We start from the raw sequence: 21876 nt of genomic DNA on the forward strand, positions 1-21876 counted from the left end.
AGGAGGAGGTTGAAGCAGCTGGTTACAGTGCAGCAGCAGTCAGGAGACAATGGAAGGTAAATGCTTGTGTAAAGCTTGGTTTCTCCTTCATATCCAGCCCAAGATCCCAACCTATAAAAGGATGCATAAAAGGATACATTCAAGGTATATTTCCCACTTTAATTAATTTCATCTAGATAATCCTTCGCTTGCTTGCCCAGAGGCTTGCCTCCTAAATGATTCTAGATCTTATCCCATTCACAATTACTATTAACCATCACTCTGTGTATATTTGTTGATTCAAGTTTGACTGTCTAATGAAGTCTGATCCAGGTGTTTGTGCTGACTGGGTGTTTTTCAGTGCTCTTCTTAAGGGGAGTGGCTTTAGACAGCAGGGCATGGGGGCTGGGCTTACTTCAAAACATCAAAGACCCAAATATTGGTAAGCCAATATTGGTAAGAGGCTAGACTTCACTATTGCAGCACCTGAAGCAAAGTGTTAAATATTCTCTAGATAGTAGCATGCCAGCTGAAGACTGGGGACTCTTAACTGACCCGCTCTCCCTAGTCTATGAAATCCTCTGGTCTTGTAGTAAGTGTAGGCCACCTGCATTACAGTATTGCTGATGGGAAGTCCTTTACTCATAACATGGGCCAGGATGACAGATCTGAGATGGCTCATATCATTTTATTTGTTGACCACAACAATATACTCTCCAGATCTTGGCTCTAGATTATACCAAGAGCCTGAACTGGTGCTACAAGGTTCTGTGAACTCTAGGGAGGAATTTTCATTTAAGTCAGCACATCTGTATCTGGGAGACACACTGTTGTGCTGATGTAGGCATATGCTAACCCAGGCTTTCAAAGCCTTTGTGAGTTGTAGGACCAAAGGCCTGTAAAATAAAACTAAATGTTTTGTACTCCTAGACCTCATCTTCCATGACAAGAACCCAACCCAGGGCCTTGTATGCTAGGTAAGAGCTCTGCCACCAAGCTACAGCTTCAAATCTTGGTGCATTGAGATAAAATCTATTTCTGTAGCCCTGGCTGGCCTCAAATCTATCATGTAGCCAAATCTGGCCTTGAGCTTTCAGTCATCATGCCTCAGCCTCCCAGGAGCAAGAATTATAGTTTTGTGAGCACAGGATAAAGTTAAACCTTTTGAATATGCTAAGGGTTCACACCCCCAGAAAGTGAAAAGACAAGTAACAAGGCATGTTTGTGTTGTAAGGTAACTATGTCAGATGCAAAAGAAATCCCTCTGAGAGGTCAAGGGCTCAATTGTAATCTTCCTTGAGGCCACCAGAGTCAAAGTGGTCAGTCAATATATTGTCATTTAAATTTTCCTCGTGGAAAATCAAGAGTTTGCTTCCAGTTAGCTTTATAAAATTCATCTTAAGGGAAAGAATCTTCCATGCCATGGGAGATAGGGTTGTTAGCCTTGTTTCACACTGTGGGGCATAGAAACTTATGGTAAAGCAGGATTTGGCTAGGGCAGCTCAGAGTTTAGCTTTCCTAACAGCCACCCTAAGTCAAGCATCTGAGTGCATGTATTGTGCTGAGAGGGGATTCCAAGAAGCCATAGAAGGGAGATGGGGAAGACAACAAGAAAAGAAGGATGATCAGCAAGTAACTCACTGTTAATAGTCACGCCCATGTCTTATGGGAGCCCAGGGAGACAAGGAGAAGCTCTTCAGTCACTCTGCCTAGTATTTGGTGATTTAGTTGATGGATCCCTTAAACCACTGGGGCCATAGCACTCCTGTTACATGGAGGCCCTGGCCTAACATGCCTATAACCTTCAATTAGAGTAATATTAGTGTGCCTCAGTAACACACTTAAGTACCTCAGGAACCTTCAGCATTTGAAGCCCTGGAGATGTCCAAACATTTTCTGACTCAAGATTTTTTCCCTGTAATTTCTGAAGGTACAACAAATGAGACTCAACAGTGTTTTGCTCCTGGCTGTTGAGGGCAAGGGTCTTGTGGTAGAAGCCATATATAAAGCACATCATGGGGCCTCCTATGCTGAAATCTGTTTCCAGACTATTCATCAACAGCCCCACTTTAGTCATGGTTAGATTCTGTAAACAAGCAGCTCATCTTCAAGTGGAGCTCATGAGACATGGGAAATCCAACATGGTGTTCAATCAATGCAAGTGTGATCCACTCCTACAGGATGAAACATCAGTGAGGTAGTCTCCCAAGGATACCCTGCATTCTTGATAGATCAAGTGTCTGTACCTCTCCACAGTGCACAACGTGATCCTAAGGAGAAAATGATAAGATAGAACCATGCTTAATGAAAGAGAGGGATAGAATATAGAGAAGAGGGTAAAAAGATTAAGAAATCCATACTAACCATGTGAACAATAAGGCAAGTAGGAAATTGATACCAAATGGAATAATAGTGGAATGCTCAGTAATTTAAATGCTCTGATGAATAAAGAGGTAAGTACAATAAAAAGGGATTAAAGTAAATGCTAAAATAAACAAGCAAAAGCCCACAGCCAATAAAATTAAAAGGGAAGTCTAGAACTGCAAGGCTATATTTTAAATCTAAAATAAAATCCAAATGAGCATGCAAAAGTTAAAACAAGAGCAGGAATTGGAAATGAAGTAAATATAGCCCTTCAAAATGATTAAAAAAAAATAAGACAAGATTTCACCAGCTCCCACTCCCACCTCCCCCACAGAACATCCTGGAATAATCTTGAGCAGCTATGGAAAAGTAAACTGAACAGAGGGGGAGACAGCCGGCAGATTAGCAGAGTTTCACCATTGGGTTAGGAAGAAGCAAGAGTAAATGGGGTTGCAGAGTTCAGCCGCAGGGCATGTTCAGAAAAGAATGCAGAGGAGAAGGGCAAACATAAGACAAAAGGGAAATCCCCAGAGTCACCACTGAGTCCTGAATCCTTGGGGTAGATGGCTGTCTTTCAGAGATGACAACCTGTCAGATTGCAGGCATGCTTTATTTATTCCCTACAGGCAGAAACATGTATATGCAGAGGTGTGTGCTTCAGTAATGTGTGATTATGACATAATCCTGAGGCGCAAGCACACACACACACACACACACACACACACACACACACACAGCATAGGCACACAGAGAGACATACACACAGAGACATGTACACACACATAGTACACACATACACATTTAGCTGGTATAGTACATTTTACTACTAATTTGTATCATTAGATGTTGCCTTACAAATTTTAGATTTATTTTTCAATGATACAGTTTTAGACTTTATACTGTCTTCATTCTTAACAATACAAAGATCTTAGAACTTCTTCCCTATTTTATATTATTATCAATGTTTATTCTCCACCTAGATTTTATAGCACCAGAGTTTATCTTTATTATAACTGTTGATGTTGTTTTCTTTTGCCATTGCTTGCTAAAAATTACTAGTATTCCTCGCTTCTTTCAATGTTCTGTCTTGCTTTTTGCCTTCTGTGATGAATTATAATTTTGAGGATCATCTGTTAATAGCCAGACTGATTATCTATAAGTAACCTCATTTTCTCAGTCTCTGAACAAAGACATCTGAGAATGAAAGTTCGATAGTTATAAAATTCTAGATTTAAAATTTTACTAAAAATATTGAAATTATTTTTTTGATTTATTTTATTAAAATATAGGTTCTTCTCTCATACAATACATCCCAACCACAGTTTCCCCTTCCTCCTACCAGTGCTCCCTCCATTCCTCCTAGCTTCTCCTCACCTCTCCTTGCCCTCAGCTCTCCTGCCTATCTGTTTCCTCTTCAGAAAAGAGCAAGCCTCCAAGAAACAAAAGCCGGACAGGAAAAAACAAGATGCGGTAGAACAAGGAGGAACCCCTTACACTGAAGCTGGACAAAGCAACCCAATATGATGAAAAGAGTCTCAGGAGCAGTTAAAAGAGGCAGAGGTGCAGACCCACGCAGGTCCCTTGCTTGCCATTTTGGTCTCTGAATCCATACAATCCCTGCCTAGTTGATTTGATGGGCCATATTATATTCTGGTATTCATCATCCACTCTGAGTGGTACCGTTTTTCCTCACCCTCTTCTGAAGGGTTCGCTGACCTCTGAAGGGAGGGATCCAATGGAGACTTTCAATTTAGACTTTCTGTCTAATGTTTGGCTGTGGGTTTCTGCATCTGTTCCCATCTGCTGCTGCAGAAACCTCTCTGGTAATGAATGGACGAAGCATCAGTTTATGAGTGTAGCAGAATATCATTAAGAATCATTCCATGGACATTATTTTGATTTTTTATTTTCCAGTTCTGTTTGGTTCAACCCTCGGTCTCTTGGCTATCCAGTCTCTTGCTCCTGGCCACCCAGGCAGTGTTGTAAAGCATGGGCTCCCTCTTATGAGGTGGTCCCTAAGTTTCAACCAAACTTGATTGGCCACAGTCACATGTTCTGTGCCACCGTTGCCCCTGCATATTTTGCAGGCAAGAAAGAATGTAGGTGCAAGGTTTGGTGGTAGGGTTGGTGTCCAATTTTCTTTTTTCCATAGCCTGCAGAACAACCTTATCTTGACAAAAAGACTAGAATGTAAGGGAGAAGGCTCTAAGCCTGCACCAGCTTGATTTTTCTGCTTTTAATGAGCTGTTTGAGTGTTGTCCTTAGTGTTGGGGCCCTCCTGCCAGTTTTCAGAGGATGATCTTCTGCCCTGGCATCAGCCTGAGTTGTTTAGAGATCTTCAGGAGATACCCTCAGCCAACAACTCAAATGAATGTAACCTGGTCGCACCACTGGAAGCCCATTCAGACTTCATATCTTCTACTACTAAAAGTCCTCACTTGGGTCACCTTCGTAGATTTCAGGAACTTTCCACTGCATGAGGCTTCCATACCATTCCTCACATGCTCTCCAACTCCAGCTGTCTCTGTCTGAACTCTCTCCCTCCATCTGTCCCCCCTCACCTGACCCCTCCAAATCCCATCACTCCCAAAATCTGTTCTGTTTCCTCTTCCCATGGGTCTTAGTCAGGGTTTCTATTCCTGCACAAACATCATGACCAAATAGCAAGTTGGGGAGGAAAGGATTTATTCAGCTTACTTCCAAGTTGCTGTTCATCACTAAAGGAAGTCAGGATGAAACTTAAGCAGGTCAGGAAGCAGGAGCCGATGCAAAAGCCATGGAGGGATGTTTCTTACTGGCTTGTTTTCCTTGGCTTGCTCAGCTTGCTTTCTTATAGAACCCAGGACCACCAGTCCAGGGATAGCACCACCAACAATGGGCTGGGTCCTCCCACCTCGACCACTAGTTGAGAAAATGCCTTACAGCTGGGTTTCATGAAGGCATTTCCACAACTGAGGCTCCTTTTCTGTGATAACTGCAGCTTGTGTCAAGTTGACACACAAAACTAGTCAGTACACCATGTATATTCATGCTTTCCCCATATAGGGCTTCTTTTTGCCAAACCTCTCTGGGTTTGTGTATTTCTGTTTTATTATCATTTACTTAACAAATAATATCCATTTGTATGTTTGTAGGTCTGGGTTACCTCATTCAGGATGATACTTTTATAGTTGCCTCTATTTACCTGCAGATTTCATGATAGTGGTTTTAAAACTACTGAGCCATACTGCATCATGTAAATGTACCACAATTTTTATCCATTATTTAATTAAGGACATACATTGTTTCCATTGTACCTGTCTATTATGAATAAAGGTGCTAAACATACTTGAGCAAGTGTCCTTGTGGTAGGATGAATTATCCTTTGGATGTATGCTTCAAAGTGGTATAGAGAGGTCTTTAGGTAGATAGATTTCCAATTTTCTGAGGAATGGCCATATTGTTTCCTTTCTTTTTTATTGCATTTTTTTAAATTTACATTTCAAATATCCCCTTTCCACCACCCAACTGCCCACCCCTTCCTACTTCCCTGCCCTGACATTCCCCTACAATGGGGGTTTCCAGCCTTGAGAGGACCAAAGACTTCTCCTCCCTCTGGTGTCCAACAAGGCCTTCCTCTGCTACATATGCAGCTGGAGCCATAGGTCTGTCCATGTGTACCCTGGGAGCTCTGGTTGGTTGGTATTGTTGTTCTTATGGGGTTGAAAACCCCTTCAGCTCCTTCAATCCTTTTTCGAACTCCTCCAATGGGGACCCTCTTCTCAGTTCAATGGTTGGCTGCAAGCATTCGCCTCTGTATTTGTCATGCTCTGGCAGAGCCTTTCTTTAGTGGCTTTGCAAGTTTGCATTCCCATCAGAAATGGATGGGTGTTCCCTGTGCTCCACATCTTCTCCAGCATGAGCTGTCACTTCTGTTTTTGATCTTAGCCTTTCTGTCAGATGTTAGATAGAATCTCAAAGAAGTTTTGAATTGCATTTTCCTGATGGCTAAGGATGATGACTGTTTCTTTAAGTGTTTTTCAGGCATTTGAAATTTTCTATTGAGAATTATGTTTAGATCTCTACTCCACTTTTTAATTGGACTATTCATTTTTCATATCTAGTTTCTTGATTTTTAAATATACCTATATATCAGATTTCTATCAGATGTGGTAAAAACCTGTTCACATGAAGCAGGCTGCCTCTATGTCTGACTGACAATGTCCTTTGCTTTATAGAAGCTTTTCAGTTTCATGGGATCTCATTTATTAATTGTGGATCTTAGTGGCTACATTATTAGTATTCTGTTCAGACAGTTGTCTCCTGTGCATTCAAGATTATTGTCCACCTTTTCTTTTATCAGATTTAGTGTGACTGGTTTTATGTTGAGGCCTTTGAGTATTGTGCAGGGTGATAGATATGGATCTATATGTATTCAACTATATGCAGATATACAGTTTTACCAACACCATTTGTTAAATATGCTTGCTTTTTTCCAGGGTTTATTTCTGTTTTTTTTTTTAATCAAACATCATGTGTCCATAGATGTGTGGTTTATGTCTGGACCTTGGACTCAGTTCCAGTGATCCACATGTCTATTCATATACCAATACCATCTGTTTATTATTATTATTATTATTATTATTATTATTATTATTATTAGTAGTAGTAGTAGTAGTAGTTGTAGTAATAGTATTGTTCTCTAGTAAAGCTTTAAATCAGGGATGGTGATAATGCGAGCATTTTTGTTGTTGTTCAGGATTCCTTTTAAACTATCCAGGGTTTTTGTTTTTCCATATGAAGTTGATGATTTTTCTTTAAACATCTATAAAGAATTGTGTTAGATTTTAATGAGGCTTGTTTTGAATCTATAGACTGCTTTTGGCAGGATGTCTATTTTTACTATGTTAATCCACAGGATCCATGAACATGGGAAATCATTCTGTCTTCTGATATCTTCTTCGGTTCCTTTCTTCAATGACTTGAATTTATTGTCTTACAGGTCTTTTACTTGCCTGATTAGAGTTACCCCCAAGACTTTTATATTATTTGAGGCTGCTGTGAAGAGTGCTGTTTTCCTTGATTTCTTCATCAGTCCGTTTGAATAGTTTTATTTTTTTCTTCAATAGTTTGATTGCATTACCTTGACTTTCTTTAAGGGAGTTTTTTCACTTACTCCAATTGTTTGTGCTCTTTTGGATTTCTTTCCTTTTTTTCTTTTTTCTTTTTCTTTTTTCTGGAGCTGGGGACCAAACCCAGGGCCTTGCGCTTGCTAGGCAAGCACTCTACCACTGAGCTAAATCCCCAACCCTCTTTTGGATTTCTTTAAGGGGTTTATTCATTTCCTCTTTGAAGACTTCTATCATATTCACCTAGTTGTTTTTAAAGTCTTTTTTTAAGTGTCTCAGCTATGTTGGAATATTAAGGATCTGCTGTGGTAGGATATCTGAACTTGTGGTGAACATATTATCCTGACCTATGGTCCTGGCTGTTATGAAATCTAGGCACCTGGATTTGGGGTGATTATAGGTCTAGGTGCTCTTTTCTGAGTTGTCTTGGTTTGGTGAGAATTTTGTTCCTTTGTTTCTGTTTGCCCAGTGGATTTTCAGATTGTTACTATTTTACTCATTCTCTTAGCTGATGTGTTCATAGTGGTCTACTTGCTTGCTCTGTTGGAGGCTTGGGAAACTCGAGATTCAGAGGAGATGATCTGAGGGATCCCCAGGAGTCATGGTGGACAGAGGAGAGGGAAAGATTTTCCTGGGACTCTGTTGCAATGCCAGGGGTGACTTTGAGCTTTGGGTGTATCGTTTGAATATGTGAGGAAGGTTGGTGGGGAGCATACTTGGTCTTCGAGCAGGCATTGCTGGTGGTTGAGAAGGGAGTATCTTTCTGGCTTGGAGCTGGATTTATAGTCTGTACATTCTCTCTCTCTCTCTCTCTCTCTCTCTCTCTCTCTCTGTGTGTGTGTGTGTGTGTGTGTGTGTGTGTGTGTAGATTTTCTTTTCCACTTAGAACTCAATATATTTCCTCTGGTTAATATGACCTCTTAATCTTTGTTTTAGTGTACAGAATGGGCTAGTTTTCCTTTGCTTTATGGTGTTTGAATCTGAATACTACATTTCCTATCAGTTCTGAGAAACTCTCAGATCTCTTCAAATGTTGCCTCTTCTCCACCTCTGAGTTCATTTATCCTGGAATCTCATCTCTATTCTTCAAGAGTTTCTATTACTAGACTGAGGGGTAGTCTCACCTTATCTTCCCACAGTTTAATTCATCTTTTATGTTGTCTGCTAAATTCACGAAATAAATTCCAGTTCCTTAACTCCCTCATCAAATATTTCAGTTTGTTTCTTACTTAATTACTATGTGTGAAAGTCAGTGTTGACTTTTATTTGAGGAAATTCCAATTTGCTTTGCACAAGGGAGTGTGTGTGGCTGTAGGAGGAACAGCATGTAAAAAGCATTCTAACCAGGATGAATGGAGAGCACAGCAGGGCTGCCCCATCCGGGGTAGCTCAGGCGGGAGCCAGCGGGCAGGATATAGGAGCAGGCCTTTAGCTGGACCTCAGTTCTGGCATGGCTGCCTTGGCCTTAGTGTAGCATTTGTGTTCATGAGTGCTTATGTGCACACATATGCAACTGGATGCAGTTACTGTGGAAACCCTGCAGGTGTCATGCAGGGAAGTTAACCTCTCAAAGAAATAAGAATAAGTCAACCTGGTGCAAGTTGACCTCATCAACCTGGATCATACTTTAGGCAATCTTATAATGTTTTTTATTCTCAATGGATTTAAGCCCCGTGAAATTTCAATTTTAAAAGTTTCCTGCTGTAATACAATCTTCCATGGACACATAATTGTAGTTACATTGAAACTCAGCTCCAGGTAGTGTCAAAGGTAGTGTCATTTCCTCTAAAAAGATGAGTTCTAGGGATAGGCTACCTATATCAGTTTACAAGCTTTGACTTGGTCTTAGCAATATAGATAGCATAGAGGTCATTTGAGCTATTAGCCACCTCTAATGCTGGTTTGGAGACCTTGATATAACCCAATGGGATAACACAGATCTGCAGGCTGTTAATCACTTCTAATTCTCATCTTTCTGGATATGCGAACAGTTTTCCCCTCTTTCCCATTCCTGTTTCCTCTGGAGATCTGTGGACTAAGGACCTTCATGCTATGCTGCCAACAGTTGATGTTAGGTGTCCTTCTCTAGTTTTAGTTTGCAACCAATTTTTAGAGAGAGGCTCTTTCAATAAACCTGGATCTTATTAATTTGACTAGGCTGACTGGTCAGCAAGCCCAAGCAATCTTGCTGTTTTTGCTTCCTCAGTTACGGGATTCCACGTATATGACACCTAGACCAAGTTTTTTACGTGGAAGCTGGGGATAAAACTCAGGTCTTCATATTTGGGTGGCAAACACCTGAAAGACTGCTTTTTGATGCTGTCTCTGATGGATTTACTTTTTTCTCCTGTGTCTTGAATATTTTAAAAAAGACTCATTTCATCTGGAATTCTCTTCCATCTGTTTCTGGATAAGTTTTAAAGTTTTGAGTTAAGACTGTTTCCAATGGAACTATAACTGAAAATTTTCATTGGGGATATCCTGATGTCAGGGTGTGCTTGACAGACACCTTAGGAATTGTTCACTCAAGAAAACTCAGTGTGGAGTTCCCCAACAATGAAAATGGCAGGATTTCAGATTTCAGAGCCATGTACTGTAGTGTTTCTAGAATAGGGATTTCTCCTGCCTGGTAAGTAAAACAATCTTCGTTTTTCCTTCATTGCCCTAATTAGCAGTGTCATTCTAGTTAGCGTGCCATTGGATGACATGTTAGCCTGGTGAGCAAGAGGTGAGTGTTGTAGTGTTTTCTGTGTAGAAATACTGCTCATGGAAACAGTTTGAGTCCTTTTGGGACACTGTGACATCGGCTGCTCTCCTTTAATTTATTTTCCCCATTTTTAGGGGAAATGTTTTCATTAAAACCCAAACTTCTCATTTGGAAAGAAAGCTTAATTCTGACAGTCTAGGCAGCAGGTTATCATGGGAGCTGCCATGCATGTGTCCCAGCCTCTGGCATTCTGCTGAGGTCTAATTCCCAGGGTCCGAGATTTGCCAGAGCGATGACTCAGCTCTTTATTTACTGCTGAGAATCCCTCTCAGCTCTGCCCTTTCAGTCTAAAACAGCCCACAGAGCATGTGTGAATCCAACCAAAAAGCAAGCGAACAAACAAACAAAAAAAAGCAAACAACAACAACAAAAAAAAAAACAAAAAAAAAAAACCCAAGATCTATCTGTTGGCACATTTTATAACGAAGTGGATTAAGGAACCTGGGACCCAGCTATGGGAAGTGCCCCTTGCCTTCATAAAGTTGTTCCTCTTGGCCAGGGGGCCAGACACACCCTGAGTGGACTCACGTTAGCCAACACATTCCCCACAGTGTGTGTTTTAGCCCAGTTTTCATTCCTTGACCTTCACTTTATTTTTGAAGGCCATCACAGGCTAGGAGAGCAATAAATGGTACTATTACAGACTAGTAGCCAGGAATAAATGGCTACAGGAATAAATTAAAGATATTAGCCTAGGAGTGCTGGGTAGCACTGAGAGTCATTTTCTCATCAGTCATAACTATGAAGTACTAATTTTAGCTACTGATGTTTTCATGTTTCTCAGGCTGAGCTGGTCTTCTGTGTTCCACATGAAGGTCCAGGAAACAGGCTAAGCATTTATTACAGCAATGGCATTCTAATTAGAAGGTTAGTTCAATTCTAGCCCATGTAATTGTGTATTCATTTCTGAAGCTTTGTGATAAACAAGTTGTAGTTTTTGTACTGAACACATGTTTTGTGATGGGAAAAACAGAACAGTGATTTTTAGTTTTATGTTTTTTGTTTGGGAAATCTAAGTTTGGGAGAAACATGTGGCATAGGAAAAAGCAACTAACTTATTTTGGTTTTTTACTCTAATGATATTGTTTTTGTTGTTGTTGTTGTTATTATTATTATTATTATTATTATTATTATTATTGAACAAGAGATTGAATTCAAGGCCCTCCCTTATCACCTCAGCTTTTTTAATAGATCATTTGTGATATGAACGATGAGTTGCCCTGGGTTATCATCTTTGCCTTTGTTTCTGTGAACTTGGGAAACTGAACATGTGACTCTTGTACCTTCCTTTACTCTTTCCATGAAGTGGATCCTAGCAACAGCCTATTACATTCCAGGTCTGCCTTGGGTATCCTCACTGTTAATACCAACAGCGAGCTGCAGCTACATGGCTTCTTTGATCTTTGAGTAATTTATATTCCCTCTAAAACCGTGTCCAGTGGGAAGCCTTCATGCGCCATGGACTTCTATCTGTCTTTCTCTTTCCCTCCCTCTCTCTCTTCCTCCCTCCGTCCCCATCCCTCTTCACATATACACCTCTCACAAAAATCACCAAAATACAAATTGATTATTGCAGATTAAACCCATTCAATAACTGACACAGGTTGGGGCTTTTCTATAGTCCACGGTTTTATTTCACATTTTTTCTACTTTCTCCTTAATATGTGATTTTCCAAATCCACAATGTACATTTTTCACATTCTGTGGTCTGGCACTCTGCATTCTAGCAAGTTCTCCAGTGAGCCTGATGTACATAAACATCTGAGACCTAGTCCTTAATGAATCTTGGCTGAGAATAGTTCTTTGGTCTCAGCTTCTTGGTGTGATAATGCCCCTTACACTAATTGTCTGTGTGGCACAGGGGCAATCTTTGAAGATTTTCCTCCAAGCCAGCAGCAGTGCCTCACAAAAATCCAGGCTCTAATTTTGCAGAAAGAGGATCATTCAGTACATCTAATCAACGTTAATGCCACAAGTAATAGTCTGTCTGTTGAGTGTTTAATTTTCTCCAATGAATTTCTTTATTTCTAAAAGTATGGGCCTTCTATTTTTAGACACATTTAGCATTGTTAGTGTGTAGTCTTTATCTGATGGTGTCAGCATCTGCAGCCTTTGTGCTTCTGATTTATGGTGTTTGCCTTATTTTTGCTAATTGCATCTTATTTCCTCTTGCATTTAAGCTTGTCTTAATCTGTTCTGTCTGCAATCACAAAACACTACAGGTTAGGTAATGATAACTAATATAAATTTATTTCTCCTGGTTTTCAAAGCTGAGAAGTCCATTATGCCATTACCCTAGGGATTAAATTTTATCATATGTTTGTTGGTCAGGGGTGGAGGTGTGGACATTCATTCAAACCATAGCGGTATTTTTGTCCCTTTAAATTTAAACTCGGGTTCCTTCCATCTATGGGGAACTGCTGAGCCCTGTCTTCACACGCATTTTTCCCCTACGTGTTTGGTTTTGCTTCTCTGGTGAACAGGGAAGGGAATTCCTAACCAAAACATTAAAAGGTATGTTTCTGGAGGTGGAGAGTATAGGGGCCACAGAAAGGATTTTAGGTAGAAACTCTCAGAAAAGAAGCCCTAAGTTTTCCCCTCAAAACTAGTTTCAACAATGTGAACTTTAGAGACCAAATGGTTTGATGACCTCTCTTTTCCTTGATGTGTAGTAGTGGTTTCACCTTAATGGCATGCTAGCTATTAGCAGTACAATGTTTTATTAGTGTGGTGGGGATATATTAGAATCATGGTCAGAAATTAGTAAAGATTTCTATTAAAACCCAAGTCATGGGTTCTGCTCGGCTGTTCTCCTGTACAGGAGGCAGCCAAAGCGCCCAGTCGGAATGGCATGATCCTGAAGCCCCACTTCCACTAGGGTTGGCAGCAGCGAATGGACACTTGGTTCAACCAGCTGGCACGCAAGATACGCAGCTGCAAGGCTCCGCAGGCAAAAGCGCTCTGCATTGCCCCTCGCCCCGCCTCCGGTCCCATCAGGCCCATCGTGAGGTGACATACAATTAGGTACCACACCAAGGTCCGGGCTGCCAGGGGCTTCAGCCTGGAGAAACTCAGGGTGGCTGGTATCCACAAGAAAATGACTCGCACCATCAACCTCTCTGTGGACCCAAGGAGGCGAAACAAATCCACTGAGTCACTGCAGACCAAAGTACCCCACCTGAAGGAGCACCGCTCCAAGCTCGTACTTTTCCCCAGGAAGCCCACTGTTCCGAAGAAGGGAGACAGTTCTGCTGAAGAACTTAGATTGCCACCGTGCTAACAGGACCTGTGATGCCCATCCGGAATGTGGACAAAAAGGAAAAGGCCAGAATCATCACAGAAGAGAAGAACGTTAAGACTTTTGCCAGTCTTCGCATGGCCTGTGCCAATGCCCGGGAAAATTTGGCATCTGAGCAAAAAGGGCGAAAGAAACTGCAGAGAAAGATGTTGTAAAGAAAAAGTAGTGCAGTAACGCGGGGTTGGAGAGTTGCAATACATTTTCCATAAAGCAAAAAAAAAACAAAAAACAAAAACAAAAACAAAAAAACAAAAACAAAACCAACTCATACGTGCACTAAGATTTTCAGATGATATGATATCTGTCATAATTTCTCAGACCTATCCTTGCTGTGAGGAAGCTGCCATAGGTAAATAGGAAGATGGATATAATCTAATAAAAGTTGTTCATAGACATTGGCATTTGTTTTCTATATAATTATCATGTGATTGTAAAGTTCCTCCCCGATGTGGAAATGTTAGACCCATGTTCTGGGCCTACAAACACTGGGTTCTGGGTATTTTGCCCATGAGCAACGGTTTGCCAAATACTGGTGATACGTGTGTTTGTAATGGTAGTGCTGGTGATCACAGTATACTAGGGTGCTAAGGATTGTGGTGACAGTGATGGTAGTGAGAGTGGTGATGGCAGTACCCCAGTGGGAGGGATGACGATGACAGCAGTAATGTGTGAAGTCACTAAGCAGTGGATGATGGTATAGATAGCATCATTCAGAACACTTCCTAGAGGTGGAGTTAGGGGTGGGCTTAGGAGTGATACTGACCTGGTCATGTTGCTACTCCTTGTGCAGTGGCAGTAATAGTGTTGGCGGTGCTTCTCACAGGAGTTATAAGTTAAGCTCGTGATGGTAGTGAGGGTGCTGGAGCTGACACTGATGAGCATGCGATACATGATGAAAAAGCCTCCCCTATTCCCACATCTTCCTTGCAAAATGCCTTGCTGATGGGTCTGTTAATCGCTCTGATTGTGCCTATTCGTATTGCAGCATACATGTGTTGAAATGTTCCACACTGACCCCCACGCATTCATACAATTATGTGGTTATGCAGTTTTTATGTTGCTTGAGGAGATGGGGAAAAAGTAGAGAATCAAAAAGCTAGCATGAGTTCTAAAGGCAGCATTGCCCCAATTATGCCAAGTGTCCTTATTTTCAGAATCGTATCATTGATTTCTCTGACCATTAGTAAGTCAGGTAAAGAACGAATAGAGACAGCCCTAATGGTGCTATGAAGAACCCTCACTCTCCAGAAAAAATCTGTTTGGGTTGATCTGTGAGCGGGGAATACCAGGACACATTGTATATGTCACTTACCAGGCATGATGCTGTTTAGATGGTCCTGGTGCTTCGTTATCTGTTGCCCCTGCTAAATCATGAGCTATTCCATGAGTTTGTACTAGAGGAATTTTTTTAAAAATAAAACCACCACCACCACCACAACCAATAATAATAATAATAATAATAATAATAATAATAATAATAATAATAATAAAATAACTGATATGGCTCTGAATGCTTCATTGACAATCCCCACTGCTAAATCCCAGGCTTTTCCCTGTATTTGTACTAAAGGTGAACTTGTATTGTTTAATGAAGATTCCCCCCAAAATAATTCTTTCTTTCAGCATTGGTATTATCTGCTTAGCTGGAGGGGAGCTGACTATTTACATGCAAGACTTGTAGCAGTGCTGGGCCTCAGGAGCAGCTGGCACCAGTTGCCCCCTGAGTGCTTTGTTTAATTGAGCAGTATGAGAAGGGATTAAAAGTATTGGGAGTGAGCCCTGCCCATTTCACACCCACCCCTAGCTCAGCTAATCTGCAATTACTTTAATTTTCTCCCTCAGTTTCCTGGGTTATTTTTTACTTCAGCTTCTGCTTGACAAGCTGCTATATAGGCTGAGTTTTGTACCAAATGTGACTACTGTCCACGGATTATCCTAAGGTTTCTGTCATCAATGGAGATCTGAACATTAGATAGACTTTTTAACTTTTCCTGTATCCCTGACACAAATAAACATCCAGACGACCAGTGCATGCCTGTCAGTCATGAAAGAGACAAGACTGACTTGCTCAACCAAGAAAAATCAGAGAAAATGCAGATATTTCTAAACCTAGAATTATTAATACATTTAGAAACAAAGGAAAGGTCATATATGAGTTTTGGTGACCCTGCTTTGTCATTTCTTATTCAAATGCATTTGTTTGAAAACAAATGTGCTGCCGCACTGATTTCTGGAATGTTTTTCTTCTGATTGTTTCTTCAGAGCAAAACCATCTACTGAGCATTAGACACAAGTGGGTGAAAACCCAACCTGTAACATATAATCCTAATTTCTACACAGACGGGCCTCTGTGTAGTTCTTTGTCATTCAGGATTCAGGATGCTTTTTGACAGCCAGCTTGCTGGAAGGCTGCATGCCGTGTGTGTGTGTGTGTGTGTGTGTGTGTGTGTGTGTGTGTGTGTGTGTGTGTGTATGTGTGTGTGTGGGGTGTGTGTGTGTGTGTGTTTGGATCCTGCTCTGTACCTGAAAGGTGGAGATGAGGCTTCAACAAAAGCTGCCTTATATCTGCAACAACCCAGCTCTGTGGTGTCTGTGTTTTCTGCTTCCCATAGAAGCAGTATCTGGTGGGGATGAGCTAGTCCTGCCAATGTTTCAGAGACACACCCCTCCCCAACTGAGTATGAGGTCTGTCACCTGTGTCCCATGCCATTGCATCACCCAAAGGTCTCTATGGAGAGTGTGGCAATATTGTTTCATTTTAAAAATAATTTTGTTCTCACCGTATGCCTAGCAAAGGAAAGTATTATTTTATCAGTTACTCAACTGAAGACTGGAATTGTAATTAACTCAATGTTATCCTAGGAGTTAGTGACAATAATTAGCACTTTCCCCCAAATAACAGAAGCAGCCAAATGCAATGTGTGTATCCAGTGGAATACTGTTCAGTTATAGAAAGAATATAGGGCAGGCTGTCATATGCTACAGCATGGCCCACCTTGAAAGCAATGTACTAAAGGGAAGAAGCCAATCACCAAAGATTTGCATGATTCTGTTGGTGTAAAATGTCCATTATAAGCAAATCTAGAGACAGAAAGACAGAGTAGTAGTGGGTTGGGAATGGTAGTGGGTAGTGTGTTGGGGATGATGTGATGAGAAAGCTATAGAGTTTCATAGTTCTTAATACTCCATGCCTCACTCAGCACTGTACTTAAAAAGTTAGCTAATGTTTAAGGCTCATGGAATCAGTCTCCATAGAGCTGATATGTTTAAAACAAGAATGAGAATTGGGATGAAATTCAGGAGTGTAGGGCATCTTAGAATCCCCAGTCAGGAGTGCAGCACCACGCAGAATCAGTAGCACTGCAGAAAAGAACCAAATGAAATTGTTAATTGCATTGCTTTATTATTTTGTGATGCTAATGAAATACCTGAGGCAGTTCATGAAAAGAGGTTTTATTTCGCTCCCTTCTGGAGGTCAAACAGCATGTCACAGATTCCTTCAAGAGCCACTTTTGTCTCTAGCACCTCATAGCAGAGTGCGAGAGAGAGAGAGAGAGAGAGAGAGAGAGAGAGAGAGAGAGAGAGAGAGAGAGAGAAAGGAAGGAAGGAAAGAAGTGAGGGTGGGTGCCCATTTCAAAATGGAAAGTTAAGAAGTTGATGCATCTGGCTCAAGCTTTTATACTCCCTCCCTTCCTCTTTTCTTTGTCTCCCTCCCTCCCTTCCTTCCCAGTGTTTCCCTAGAAGTTCCTTCATATTTCCCTGAGCCTTCTGACTTGAATGAAAGACTGCACTAGGCTCCCTTCTTAAAAGTTTCTCCCATCAGTGCTCAGAGAATCAGATTTCCCGTACACAACCCTGGGTACAAACCGCAATCAAATCAGGGAATCATAGGTTCTGAGGAGCATTCAGTACTTCAGCAGAGTTGGGGGTGGTGGTTAGGGTGTAGGGGGGCTCTCAGTTCCACAGCTTTTCAGTCTGAGGACCAGTGAGGGAGGCTAACCTGGTTTGAGTGGCCCCAGGCTGTTTGGCTCCCACTTGGGTTTTCAGCCCAGTGAAGAGACCATACCCTAGCATCCAGTATACTTGGGTTCCAGTCCTGTCTGTTTTGCTAATAAGAGCATGTTTTCTTTCAGTATTTACATGTTCTCTTTAGGACCTTGTAGAATCTGAAAGACATTGCCAGGGCCCCAGTGAGGTCCATCCCACAGGCACCCTGGAGCATTTATTATTTTAGCATTCTGTAAGCTATGTTTTCTCTTGTACATTAAGGCCAGAAGAAAACTGTTTCCCAACCCTTTGTTAGAGAAGCCATCTTTCAGGGCAGGCTTAATTATTTCACCTTCTGAGATTGCTTTATGGAACCAGAATACCAATTTATCAATTAGTGATGAGGAACTATTCTCTTGGGGACCAAGGGCACAAAGACTGTGTGACCCCATACACCCTCTCCCTGTAATCAAGCAGTTTATGAATTTGCAGGGAGAATTAACCACCCTGCAGACCTGGTTCTGAGTTTTGTGGGAAAATGCCAAAACATTCTTCTTTCCACGCAGGCCAATGTTCTTGCTTCTCTTTAAACCTCTGAAAGGCGAGGGTGGAGGGGTGGGGGGACTCTACTTGGATATGTCAGGGTAGACCACTTCTCCAAGCCCTGACTATAGATTAGCAGTTGTTTAGTAGTATCTATAGACATACTGGCCGTACAGAAATTGTGGTTATGCCACTCAGGTTTGTAGGATAGTGGTACGGTGCCTGGGGCTTGTTCCCCAAGAAGCAGGCTCTGTATTCAGCTCTAGTTTCTATTGCAAAACTCCACAGTATTTACTAAAAAATGAGATATCATAAAATTCAAAATTTAAAAAGAGGTTAATTTCTGTGTACATTTCTGGCCCAGGACTGAGGAGACATGTCCCTTGGCAAGGTACCATGCATGTGTGAGTCGGTGAGAGTGTATGGATTTGTGCTTGAGTGCACGAGGGTGTTAGAGTGTGTGTTTAGGTATGAGGTAGGTGTGTGAAAGCGTGAGTCAGAATGAGAGTATGAAGAAGTGATTGTGTACTTGTATTATATCACTGTCTGAGTGAATATGCGAGTCTGTCAGACTATCTGTATGTATGTGATTTCTTCATGCATGAATTTAAGAGTGTGAGTATGGGAGATTGTAAGGACACAAAGTATTTATGCATAAGAATGGAGAAGAGAGTGTATGGTTTTGTATTTTCTGTGATTTTGAGTGTGTGAATGTGTGTGAATGTGTGTGAGCAAGAGCACGTGAGGGAGACTGAGTGTGAGAGATGTGCATTTTTGAGGGTGTTTAGTTCATGTGAGTGTGCATGACCATGTGAGTAAGACTGCAGATGTGTTTGAATGGTGTGTGTGTGTGTGTGTGTGTGTGTGTGTGTGTGTGTGTGTGTGTGTGTGAAGAATTTAGACGTGTCCATGAAAGCAAGGAAGAAAAGAATCTTTGAGTCATCCAGTAAATTGATCTCTGGTCATCTGAGGAGCAGGCCCTGGAAGGCCTGTGGGAGAAGATAGGACACTGGCCTCAGCATCACCATATCTTAGTGGTATTCTATGCTTACTTCTTCTAGGGCATTTATTGGTTGGTTAGATGAAACTGCATGACACACCACAAAATACTACTGGCCTGACCTAGCTGTGGCCACCAGCTCCTAAGCATTGGAAGACTGGACAGGGCAAGACACCATTAGGCCAGCTCATCTGGGATGTATGAACTTATCAAGGACTCACCTTTTCCTGGTATCTAAACAGAAGCCAGAGTCTCCATCCTGCACTCTTTCCTCTGTCATTATATACTGAGCAGAGCAAGATCTGGGTCTGCTGTCTACATCCTGGAGCTCCTGCTCATCTCCCCCTTTTCTACTCCATAAAGTATGAGCCTTTTCCCTATCTATTCCATGGCCTTTTTCCCATCTATTCCATGCCTCAAGGCTCTAAGCATATGGCATGGATCATGTGGATTCTCTTTGTGACCAAACTAACTCCACCCCACTCCTCAGGCCTTTCCTTAAATGGAAGATCTTTATCCCCAAACTAGGTTACTGTCCATATGCTTCTTCCTACCAGGCACATTTCACCTTGTCCCTAGCCCTTGTCACACCACAGCACTTGGGCAAGCCTGTCTTTCTCTTGCACTGTGAGCAGCATTACAACCAGGGTGTCCGTGACACCTCACCCAGCATATTCACTCAGTTTGTGCCAGTGAATTTTAATCAAGTTGATGTATAGTTGTGCCTTTTTGTCCTTGCCAGGTTCTGGTGGCTTGATGCCTGGCCACTTCCTTCTTTCACCTGTTCGTGAGAGATAATCTGGACTGCCTATTAAGACCCTTTTACAGGTGAGTTTGCATTGGTAGTTGAGTCCAATCGTACTCTGAGGAGCTGACTGGGCTCCTTTGAAACATCTTGTCCTCAACTCAACACTGTCTTTCACTTGCACTAAGAGACGGTTCTTATTTGCTGACTGGTGGTTTCAGTTCCGCTCTAGAAAGCTAAAATCAGCATATCTATGGTCTTTAGATATCGTCAACCTTAAATAAACTAGAGATCTGCCAGTGCTGTATTTGAATATGGTTTATTCCCCAAAGGTCCATGCATGGAAGTTCATGCAAAGATGCTTTTATGGAGATATTGAGATGCCACTAACGGACCAGGCTTCGAGGAAGGTATTTAGTTCACAGGGGCTCTACTGTCACGGACAGATCAGTGCTGTCTCTCGGGAAGGAACCAAAACTGGATCAGTACTCTCAAAAGCATATTATAAAGCCACACTATTTTGTGTGCTTGGCCCTTCCATGCCTTTTTGCTTTCACCAGGAGGCTGACTCCATGATATTTGGGTCCTCTGGAAACCAGATTCATGAGCCATGCTTACCTATTTTTAAAAGCTATCACAACCTCCAGTGTTTTACTGTAGCAATACAAACAATACTAAAATGAATAGAACCATCTCATTTCCTAATCAAGTCCATAGTGGCTTGATGCTCTCTGCTCTCATATGTCCCAACACCTTGTTGATGTAACTCAAATGCCAACTTTTCTTGCCAAAGGCAAGTTCTAAGGGATTCCTTGTTCGAAATGATTGTATCGTGATATGCTTCCTGCTAAGAAACACAGAGTCTCTGGCTAAATAGCTTCTTTGCAAATTAATTTTATTTATGAATCAAAAGAAGTCTCTGGATTTCACAGTATCATCTTCACAGCATAGTATCTTTTACACATCTATTGGAGAGATCTGTGGGCCACTTATTGAACAAGAGATTTTTCTTCATTGAATAAGAGCAATGCTTCATTTTCACCAATGTTGGTTATTATTGACCAAAGACTGCTTACTATTCTTTAGGCACTTAGGGAGCAGGAGAAGGCTGTAGGGCTTGTCTGTGGAAGTGAGAAGGTAGCTGAAAGGGTGGGTCTGACCAGGGAGCTGTGTAAAGGAACATTGTGATAGATTCAATGGGACACTATGAGAATTGTGGTGCATGACTTTCCTTTCAGAGAAAAAGATATTTGAAGTGGACCACATGGGAATTTGGGGGCAGAAAGTAATGACATGGGAATTATTGGATGCCAAATGAGGACAATATCTCCTGAGGGAGTTTTAAACATTCAATGGCCAGTTTAAAACAGATCCAGGCTCCAGGGAGAGTGAGGAATGGATACTCTGAATCTCAGCCCATGGGACAGAGTTGGTGGAAGAGAAAGTTTAACTTGAGGTCTTGAAATGCAGTCAGCTTCCAAGATAGTCACTCAGAAAATCTGCTGCCAGCAGAACCTTTACACAATTCTTAAGACAGAGATGGTTGGCTTGATTGGCCATGACCTCAAATGCCATTGTTCATATATTTTTAAATGTGCGAACATGAATATATCCGAAGACCTTTTATAAACATCTCTATTAATTATGCTTTGATGAATTAAAAGTAACTCCCAACACACACACACACACACACACACACACACACGAGAGAGAGAGAGAGAGAGAGAGAGAGAGAGAGAGAGAGAGAGAGAGAGAGAGAAACAGAGAGATGGAGTTCCTGTTTCATTGTTTCATACAGGGCAGCAACAGGAGCACACAGAAATATATTTCTTGATTTGTAAATAAAACTTCATCTGACCAGTTGGGCAGAGTAGCTGAGTCTCTGTAGGATCATCAGTACCAACAGAACCTGATTCCTAAATGGTAATTATGGGATGAAGCAAGGGGAACAGCTTTATGAAAGAGGAGACAGGAGATCTATGTGGAGAGAGAATCTAGGTCTAGAGTAACAACTGCAGAAGCATAAAGAATCAATAACCAAATAAGCTTGGGAACCAAGCAAAGGGGCAATGATGCAAGAGCTCT

The 21876-nt window shown here is 41.5% G+C and overlaps 1 protein-coding gene across 12 annotated transcripts in view; it reads left to right on the forward strand.

Annotated features, from left to right (window-relative positions):
- Syndig1 (synapse differentiation inducing 1) overlaps positions 1-21876 on the forward strand; it is a 203701-nt gene that overhangs the window by 41401 nt on the left and 140424 nt on the right. For 9 of the 12 annotated variants that reach the window (XR_005501940.2, XM_039105481.2, XM_039105477.2 and 6 more), the window contains exon 2: positions 19789-19874. The exons of the other annotated variants lie outside the window; for them this stretch is intronic. The gene's annotated coding sequence lies outside the window, so the exon portion shown is untranslated. The remainder of the gene's footprint in view (positions 1-19788; positions 19875-21876) is intronic. 12 annotated transcript variants of the gene reach the window in all.

Source organism: Rattus norvegicus, chromosome 3 (assembly GCF_036323735.1).
Source record: "Rattus norvegicus strain BN/NHsdMcwi chromosome 3, GRCr8, whole genome shotgun sequence".
Lineage (NCBI taxonomy): Eukaryota > Metazoa > Chordata > Mammalia > Rodentia > Muridae > Rattus > Rattus norvegicus.